The following is a 9,333-nucleotide window of genomic DNA, read 5'->3' on the forward strand; positions in this document are numbered from 1 at the left end:
AACAACAGCAAAAGACAGATTTCTCCTGGGCACCCTCTAGGTATATTAATAACTGTGCGGGATGTTTTAATGGGTGTTTTAAATCCTCTCCCTGAAGACTCATCTGTCAGACACTCATAGTGGAGTGGAGGTTATTCCACAGAGTTGTGCCATCAATGGATTAACTCAAGGTGATACCTCCCTGCTTATTCAAGGTGTTTTATACTGACTCACAGCAATACTCCAGCACGAACATTATCTCAAACAGGCCCCTCAGATCCATGCACCGGGACTACATGGTGGTAGTGGCGGTGGGATAACGGCTACAAATATTTTACAAATATCTGGCAACATGAATGATTTGAATTGTTCATCTTATGTATTTTAAAGAAATACTATATTTGCTGGCAAGAATTCCTGCTAATTTAGTTATAGTGATGTTATTTATAAAGTCTTGTCTTCTGTGTGGCATGTGAACTGTACCAAAGATCAAGGTCATTTGTTCTGCTGGTCATAAAACCTTGTGCTTTAGTTTAGGAGTCAACATGTTTTCCCTGATGACTGGTCTGTGGCAGCTAATTATTCCCATGATTGTCCTGTCTCACTTCTCAGCATCTCTTCCATCCCTGGTGAGGTAAGCATTTCTTGTGCCTCTGCTTCCTTTTTCTCCATGGCTTTTTGTTCAAAGAGCCTGCTAACTATAAAGCCAGCCTTTTATCTTCCTTCCAGAAGTTGCAGCTGCTTGGCTGTTATTTTTGTTCCCCTAAATTGATTTAGCTAAAGGAATACAAATGTTGTAAATATTTTTTTCCTTGCTTAAGATTGGAAGATTTGACTTGATTCAGAAGAAAAATCAGAAACCCAAACAGACCAAACTACACCAAAAAAAAAGAAAAAAAAAAGACACTCTTGAGCCTGTTTCCCTACTAGATACTTATACAGGTTGGTAAAAGTGGAAGGTTCTGTTTTAAACAGCTTAGTGTCACAAAAATGTAACCAAAAATAGGCAGTCCTGGTAGTTCACCAGTTCCTAATCTTGCCTGTAAGACTGAGGCAGAGTTGCCCCTCCTCCTGCTTGTGCAGGGGCAGTTCAAGCCCAGAGAGACCAACGGACTCGGGCTGGAGGAGGACACAGCTGAGACCCTTGCAGCCCTTCCATGGCCACCACCAGAGCCTAGTACAGCTGCCCTGGTGCCACTACTAGCACAAACACAGTCACACAAACGGGTCTCTCCTGAGGCTTGTCCAGACAGACATCACAATCCAAGACCTTTTATCCTACCCACTGTCTAGTCTGGTTTGAAGTTTGCCAGCCTTTGTTGAACATCTCTGAGGCTATGAGCACTTTTTCAATGCCTTCTCAATCAGCCACCTGTGAGTCTTCAGCGCTGCTACCATTACCTACCAGGTCCTCAGGGTTTCTGTATCTGGGTGTTCAATTTCTTGAGGTGAAGATGCTAGAGCAAGGGCAGGTGTTTTTGCTGTGTGATGGTTAACACACCTATTTCCTTTAAACTCTTAGAAAATATTCTTTTTTAAACTTTGCCAAATTAGCACAAATTCTTGTTTATCTTTCCTTCAGGTAGCAGTTTAAATGACCATTTTCCTCCAGTTTTAAAACCATGTTTTTTCATCCATTTTTCTTTTCTGACTACCTAGGACTGAGAGACACGCGGATGGGCTCTTCCACAGTGAGCTCAGCAAGATGAACGACAATGCTTACGTGCAGCAGCTAGTGAAACACCTGGTGGGCCTCAAGGAGAGGTAGGGAGGAGCTGAAACCAGGCTCCTGGGGCAGGGAAGTCTTCAGTGGGAGGTGGGAAAAGAAGCCCATGGGGGCTGAGCCACCTCCAGTTCCAGAGCCAACCTCAGTGCTGGCCTCATCCAGAGGCTGCTGACGATGAGAGGAGACAGAAGGGCAGGGATACAGGGCTCCTGGATACTGGGGCGAGAGAGATTTCAGAGTCTTGGGATAAGTCTCATGGCTGGGAGGAGCAGCTGTTGTATTTTGCCTGATGCAGGTCCCAGAGGCACTCAGATGGACTATTTACCAGCGAATACAGCAAGATGAGAGGAAATGCCCAGGTTCAGAAATTCATCCAAAATCTCATGGGCCACAAGCGCAGGTAAGAGCTCAGCTTCTTCAGGAAGAGGAAGGCAGTGTGGGCAGTGCAGGCTGTAGGGAGCAGGCCCCAGCTCCAAGGAAAGGGGGATGGCATGGACAGTGGTTTGGAAAACTCAAGACAAGAGCAAGCTGTCTGGGGCTGGTCTCCTCCTGTGAGGCCACAGTGGAGCTGCTGTGCAACAGTGGAGAGGCCCCACCAAACTTCTGAGTGTGGCAATTTCTAAGCATAAGACAACATTGTCTGTGGCATATGCCAGTATCAAGCTTAATCCATAGGACAGAAAACTTGACACCAGATCACAGGTTGAGATTTTTTTGTTTGTGTTTGGTTTAGTCTTTTGGGGAATGTTGTAGTTGATTTGCCTGCTAAAAATAAAGTGCTTGAGAAAATGCTCATAGAAAAAAAGTGGGCTCTGTTCCAGAATGAGGGAGACCTCAGGGTTCATAGTCCCCAGCCATGGCTTTGCCAAACTGGGCAGGTGTTAGACATAATCATATACATCGCCAAGAGGGTTCCTTCAGACAGCTGAAGTACTGAACCACCAGCTCCCACTGAAGCCCACAATCAGTTACAATACATGTCCCTCAGGGTGATACACCCCACAACTGCTGCTGTCCTTGACTCTGGTATGTTATGAAGGGAGAGCATTGCCTGCAGAGGCATCCTGCAGGCTTGGTTCTCCGAGGCAAAAACATAGCACATTGATTCCTTCCCATCTGTTCAGGGTGTTCTGATATTTTCTAGGGCATGCACTAATAACAAAATCCTGGCAGATGCAGTAGATTTTTAATTTCCAGTTGCTGGAAGAAGGTATATATCCATGGGCTGAAGGACATGATAGTACTGGGTAATGAGGCAGCATACAAGTGCATATTAAAACCTATCCTCTTGCCAGTTAGAGAACATCTGAGCCTGATTTGAAGAGGATACTTCTTTCTTTTCCTACACAGCTAACTGTCAGTCAGCAGGTTAACAGAACATGGCCCATGTGGCAGGTTGCTGGTGGGGTGAACCTGCCTTCCAGAGAGCAGTGCTGTTTTACATCTGTGGTGGTTTCAATATTTTATTTTTAATTAATATTTTTCTTTATCTAAAGCAGCTCTCCAGGCCCAGTCAACACAGATGTGCAGATGAGAGAGGAAGAAGACAGCAATACGGACCTTGCTTTATGTGGCTGTACCAGAGCTTTCTGAACGCCAGGTAGGAGGGACAGACTTGTCACCTTGGCACTTCTATGGCCCAACCACCACAGTATTGAATTCAGAAGAGGACTTTCAGTAATTTGTAAATGTCCAGGTTTTGCTCTGACTGCAGAAGTCTGATATAATGCAGTAGTTATGGATCTGTGGGTCCTTGCACTACAGGATCCAACAGCTCGGCTGATATCCTCAAAAATATCCACACCACTGGATTTATGAAATCGCCCATCTTTTAAAACCACTTCTTCTTTTCTCCCCATCAGCTTGTAAGGCACTGTCTTGGGGATATGGTTTAGTGGAGGACTTGTTAGTGTTAGGTCAGAGGTTGGACTGGGTGATCTTGGAGGTCTCTTCCAACCTAGACGATTCTGTGATTCTGTGATTCTGTGGGGAGTGTCACTGCTGAACTGCAGCCCTCCATCACACAGTTCTGTACCTCCTGCCACTCTGACAGCAACTGCACTCCCAGAGGTGGTTTGCAGAGCTAGCAAAGCAAATGCTTTGGCCCAACTGCAAGACAGCAGGCAGCTGTGTGCAATCTCAATTGATTTCCATGCCTGAATTCCCAGTAATCTCAATTTCTACATGCCGACCCTGCCTGGCACTCAGTTTTGCTTTATCTAAAGCAATGTTGACATTGAGATTTACAGCTAAGAAGTGCCATATAAAGCCAGTTATTAAAAATAATAAAACACAGGGAAATGAAATGATTCTTTTCTAATTGCAGAGTTGCTATTCTGGACTTTAAAAAAAAAAATGCACATCTCACTAGGAAGCCTGATCCAACAGTTAAAATAGAAAGCCTTTGCTACCATGTTTTGATTCAGTTACTGGTTCAAACACACACCTCAGGATGGCTGCCCCAGCACCTGGATATTGTATCTTCCCAATGACCAACCACTTTCAACTAGACACCTCACTATTAAATCACTAAAACTAGGAGGAGTAAGCTGGCCCCTAGTACTTTCTGTCCACATTGCCTAGAATAAATGAGGATGATCAGAGGGCTGGAACACCTCTCTTACAAAGAAAAACTGAGAGAGCTGGGGTTGTCTATCCCAAAGAATAGAAGGCTCCACGGAGACCTTACTGCAGCCTTTCAGTAATTACAGGGGGCTTATAAGAAAGCTGGGCATACAAGGGCATATAGTGATAGAACAAGGAGTAATGGCTTTGAAGTGAAAGAGGTAGATTTGGATTAGATATAAGGAAGAAATTCTTCACTATGAGGGTGGTGAGGCACTGGATCAGGTTGCCCAGAGAAGCTGTGCATGTCCCATCCCTGGTGGTGTACAAAGCCAGGTTGTATGGGGCTTTGGAGAATCTGGTCTAGTGGAAGGTGACCCCGCCCATGGCAGGGGAGATAAACTAGATTATTTTTTACATGTCTCTTCAAATCCAAACCGTTCTGTGATTCTATGATTCTGTGATTCTCTGATGAGACCAATAACTTTGTCTGTACATCTGTTAGGTACCTTGCATCAGGTATCTCTGATTTGGGCCCCTCTATCATACATCTACTTGTGGGTATCATCTCTGAATTTTACAAGGCAGTCTTGTCACTATTCCAACAGTCTGTTCCCACAGGAATAACAAACTATTGCTCATTTTTCCCCTTCCAACAGCCATTTGGACAGTGATGCCAGGGAAGCTGCTGCAGTTACCAGCCAGTACATTTGCCCCATCTCTGAGCAGCTGGTTGCAGACATGAAGGAATATATCAACAGTTTTGACTGAAGGCAAAGGGAAAGTCAGTGCTCTGTCAGAAGCAGCACGGTTCTGCATGCACACAGCTTTGAAAAAAACAGGAAAGCTATTGTATTTTGCTTAGTAAAAACTCTTGAGATCAGCAACTAAAATAAAATAAAATTCTGGAAAGCAGCCAAAAGCAAAAAAAAAGCAAAAAAAAAAAAGCACAATAAAACTCTTAGATGGTAATCAAGAGTAAAATATATGTTAGTGTAAACTGTTGTCAATAGGTGGAGCCTGAGTGAAGCATATCACTTCTACTGTGTTAGCATCTGGTTGCCTACTTCTGAAGTCAAATAAAGATATGTTAGCTGTGCCTGTGCTTTGGCTGCAATTTGGGAAACATGGTGAAGGTGGTACCATTACTAGGTGTCGGGAGGCGGGGAGAAGTATTTTGGTATGCTTACCCCACCAACATACAGCAGCATGCTGGGACTAGCTGGTGGCTCTGGCCACATCTTCTGTGTCTGGGTTTCAGCACTGCCCACAACTCAACTTTACAAAGAAGCCAGCATCAGGGTTGGCTCCATTTAGCAGAAACTTGGGTGCTAGATTTTATTGCAAAAAATTGTAATGAGAATTACACAATATAGATACACACTGTAAGTACTGTTTTCACTCTACTCTGCCCTCATATTTGCTGGCCCAACCTTATCACTGCCACTAAAGGCAAAGCTCTGCTGGAAGGAATTTGTTCCCATGATTTAATGAGGTTTACATATTATCTCTGCACCATGCTGCGTGGCAGAATCATAGAATGTCCTGAGTTGGAAGGGATGCACAAGGATCACTGAGTCCAATTTCTGGATCCTCAAAGGACCACTCAAAAATCAGACCATATGTCTGAGAGCTTTGTCCAAAGGCTTCTTGAACTCTGGCAGGCAGTGCCATGACCACATCCCTGGGGAGCCTGTCCCAGTGCCTGATCACCCTCTGGGTCAAAAACTTTTTCCTAATATTCAACCTGAACAGCCCCTGTCCAAGCTCCATGCCATTCCCTTGGGTCTTGTCGCTGTCCCCAGAGAGCAGAGCTCAGCGCCTGCCCCTCTGCTCCCCTCGTGAGGGAGCTCCAGGCCGCCATGAGGCCTCCCCTCAGCCTGCTCTGTGTGGGCTGAACAAACCAAGGGACTTCAGCTGCTGTTCATATGTCTTGCCCTCTAGACCCTTCACCATCTTTGTAGCCCTCCTTTGGACACTCTCTAACAGTTTTATATCTGTTTTATACTGTGGTGCCCAAACTGCACACAGTACTCGAGGTGAGGCCACACCAGGCAGAGTAGAGTGGGACAATCTCTTCCCTCGACGGTTAGTAATGTCATAACTCAGGGTATGGTTGGCTCTCCTGGCTTCCAAGCGACACTGCTGTCTCATGTTCAGGTTGCTGTTGACCAAAACCTCCAGATCCCTTTCTATGGGGCTGATATCCAGAATCTTGTCCCCCAGTCTGTACATACAGCCAGGGTTGTCCCTTCCCGGGTGTGGAATCCAGCATTTGTTCTTGTTAAAATTCATATTGTTGGTGGTTGCCCAATTCTCCAATCTGTCTAGATCTCTCTGCAAGGCCTCCCCACCCTCAAAGGAGTCAACAGCTCCATCCGATTTGGTATTGTCTGTGAATTTGCTCAAAAAACCTTCAAGTCCTACATCCAAATCATTTATGAAAACATTGAAGAGGACTGGTCCTAAAGTGGAGCCCTGGGAACCCCACTAGTGACAGGTTGCCATCCCAATGTAACACCATTTACAAGAACCCTTTGGGCCCAACCCGTCAGCCACTGTTTACCCATCTTATTATGCATTTATCTAACCGTACTCTGGTCATTCTGTCCAGAAGGATACTGTGAGAGGCAGTATCAAAAGCTTTACTGAAATCCAGAAAGGTTACATCAACTGGTTTCCTTTGGTCAACTAGATGGGTGATCTTCTTGTAAAAGGAAATCAATTTTTTTAAACATGATCTTTCCCTTGTAAACCCATGTTGGCTGTTACCAACGACTGTGTGGTCCTTCAGGTGTTTTTCAGTAACTCCCAGAATAATCTTCTCCATAATTTTACCAGGCACTGAAGTGAGACTGACAGGCCTGTAATTGCTAGGGTCTTCTTTTTTACCCTTCTTGAAAACTGGGACAACATTTGCCCAGCTTCCAGTCTACTGGGACCTCTCCAGATTCCCAGATCATTGAAAAATAATTGAGAGAGGTCCCGCGATGACATCAGCCAGCTCTCTGAGTACCCTGAGATGAATCCCATCAGGACCCATGGATTTATATGTATCCAGCTGGAGCAGCAAATCCCACACAAATTCAGGGTTGACTGGAAGTTTATTGTTCCTGCAGTCATCTAAGCACCCATCCCCTTACCGTGATGCTGTAAAGCTGTTCTCAAGGACCTTGGCATTTTTTTATTTTTGGTCTATATGAAATCTCTGCTAGGAAAGAGACTTCTTGGAGGAATTTTGGAGGGAGTTTGACAATCTGCATTTTGTTAAACTGTTTGGCTAAAATCAAAGAACTTTCCACAATCAATTAGGATTTTAAAAGGAGCAGCAAGAGCAGCTGTCCTCTTTCTCTTCCTACACAAGGGACAAGTTGAAAACAATGGCTTTTTTCTGCACAACAAGTGGCCAAATGTCTTGCCATATGGTATTTGGTTTGGAAAAATGTACACAGGCTCAGAAGAGACAGGATGAAGAGAATGTAATACTATGAGGCTTCAGGAAGCTGCTGAGATGTAAATAGTTGGCACCTGGGTGGAGATTTCGGGGATCATCCCTACAAAAAGCCACTGGTAGAAGGGGAACTGCCTCATGCCTACAGAGTTACTGGGAAATCGATCACTGGGCTATGTGTGAGCCTTGTCACTGTTTTTGGATCCACTCTGCTCATCTGGTAGGGGTCCTGTAGGGCGGCTGGGAATAACAAGCTTGTCTAAGAAACATAACTGATTATCTCAGCCTACACAGGGTCTAGCTCTTTCCTTTGCCAGACAAACAAAAGAGCAGCTAAGATGGCTTTGTGTTCACTGAAACGTTAAACTTTTTCAGAAATGAAATCAAGATATTTGTGAGTTGACTTTTAAAAATAATACATATATATGATATATATATATATATATATATATATGCTTTTCAGGACACTTTCTGCACATTATCATCTTTTGGATCCTGATTGTACTACTTTTCATGGGAAACACTCTGTAACCTTTCACAATATCCCTACTTCTCACCCTCCAAAGCCATTTAATGGTGGGAGCATTAATATGCCTCCCTTTGTCCTATCTTTGCTCCGTATATGAGGTTTTCTGTCAGTAGATGCTCCCGTAACTGGATACACACGGTGCCCAGCACACCACCCCCCAGTCCCCACCTGATAAACATCAGGACCTTCATTCTCAGCAGATTCTTCCTCAGAAAATGGTAGGTTTTTGATAAGAGGAAAGACATTCCTCCTGCAATGTAGTGCACACCTGCCCTTGTGCACATTACAAGAGGCAGCACTGATGATGTGCGTGCCAGCAGCTGGGGAGCATATGTGAAACAACAGGTACAGAAGAAGCCTTATAGATAAATCAGACTGGCATCAAGTCATCTTGCTCTGAAAAAAAGACTTATCATAAATAAATAAGACTTTGCTCAGGGAAGAGAGAGATTGAGGCACAGTTATTCCATTTGCCTCCTTTTGTCCACCTGGCAACAAGGGCTCCCTTCTCTGCAGCACTTTCTGGCCATGCTCTGTGCAATGAAATAAAACAGAAAAATGGTGGCTAATCCCCTCCATTTAAATATAGGGAAATCAAGGCAAAAGCTTAAACAGTTTGGCCAAAGTCCAGCTTATGTAAACAATAGCACAGTAAGGCACTAAACCACCGCTTGGTGCTTTCTGCATGGTGCCGCCCTTACTTTCAACCCCCTCTTTTTTTCATGATAAAATCAGACTCTCTGAGAAAGTGATGGGACCACTACTAAGCTCTTACTCTCTTAAACCAGTCCAGACTTTTGTCATCTTCAACCAACAGACCCTCTGAAGAGATTTGCTCCTGTACTGGGCAAAATTCTGGTTAAGAATCATATGCCTATGCCCCATCAGGTCTTGACATGTTGTTTGACAAGAAGAAAGGACAGGAGAAGCACCCCAAGGCCAGCTATCAGCTATCCTCAAAAATTTCAGCTGGTAAGGACACTCTGAGAGAGAAAAAATAAAATAAAATAAAATAATAAAATAAAATAAAATAAAATAAAATGTCTTGTGGAAACAATGAGTCCAAGCCATAGAATAAGCAGG

The sequence above is a fragment of the Cygnus olor genome, chromosome 5, assembly GCF_009769625.2.
Source record: "Cygnus olor isolate bCygOlo1 chromosome 5, bCygOlo1.pri.v2, whole genome shotgun sequence".
Taxonomy (NCBI): Eukaryota; Metazoa; Chordata; class Aves; order Anseriformes; family Anatidae; genus Cygnus; species Cygnus olor.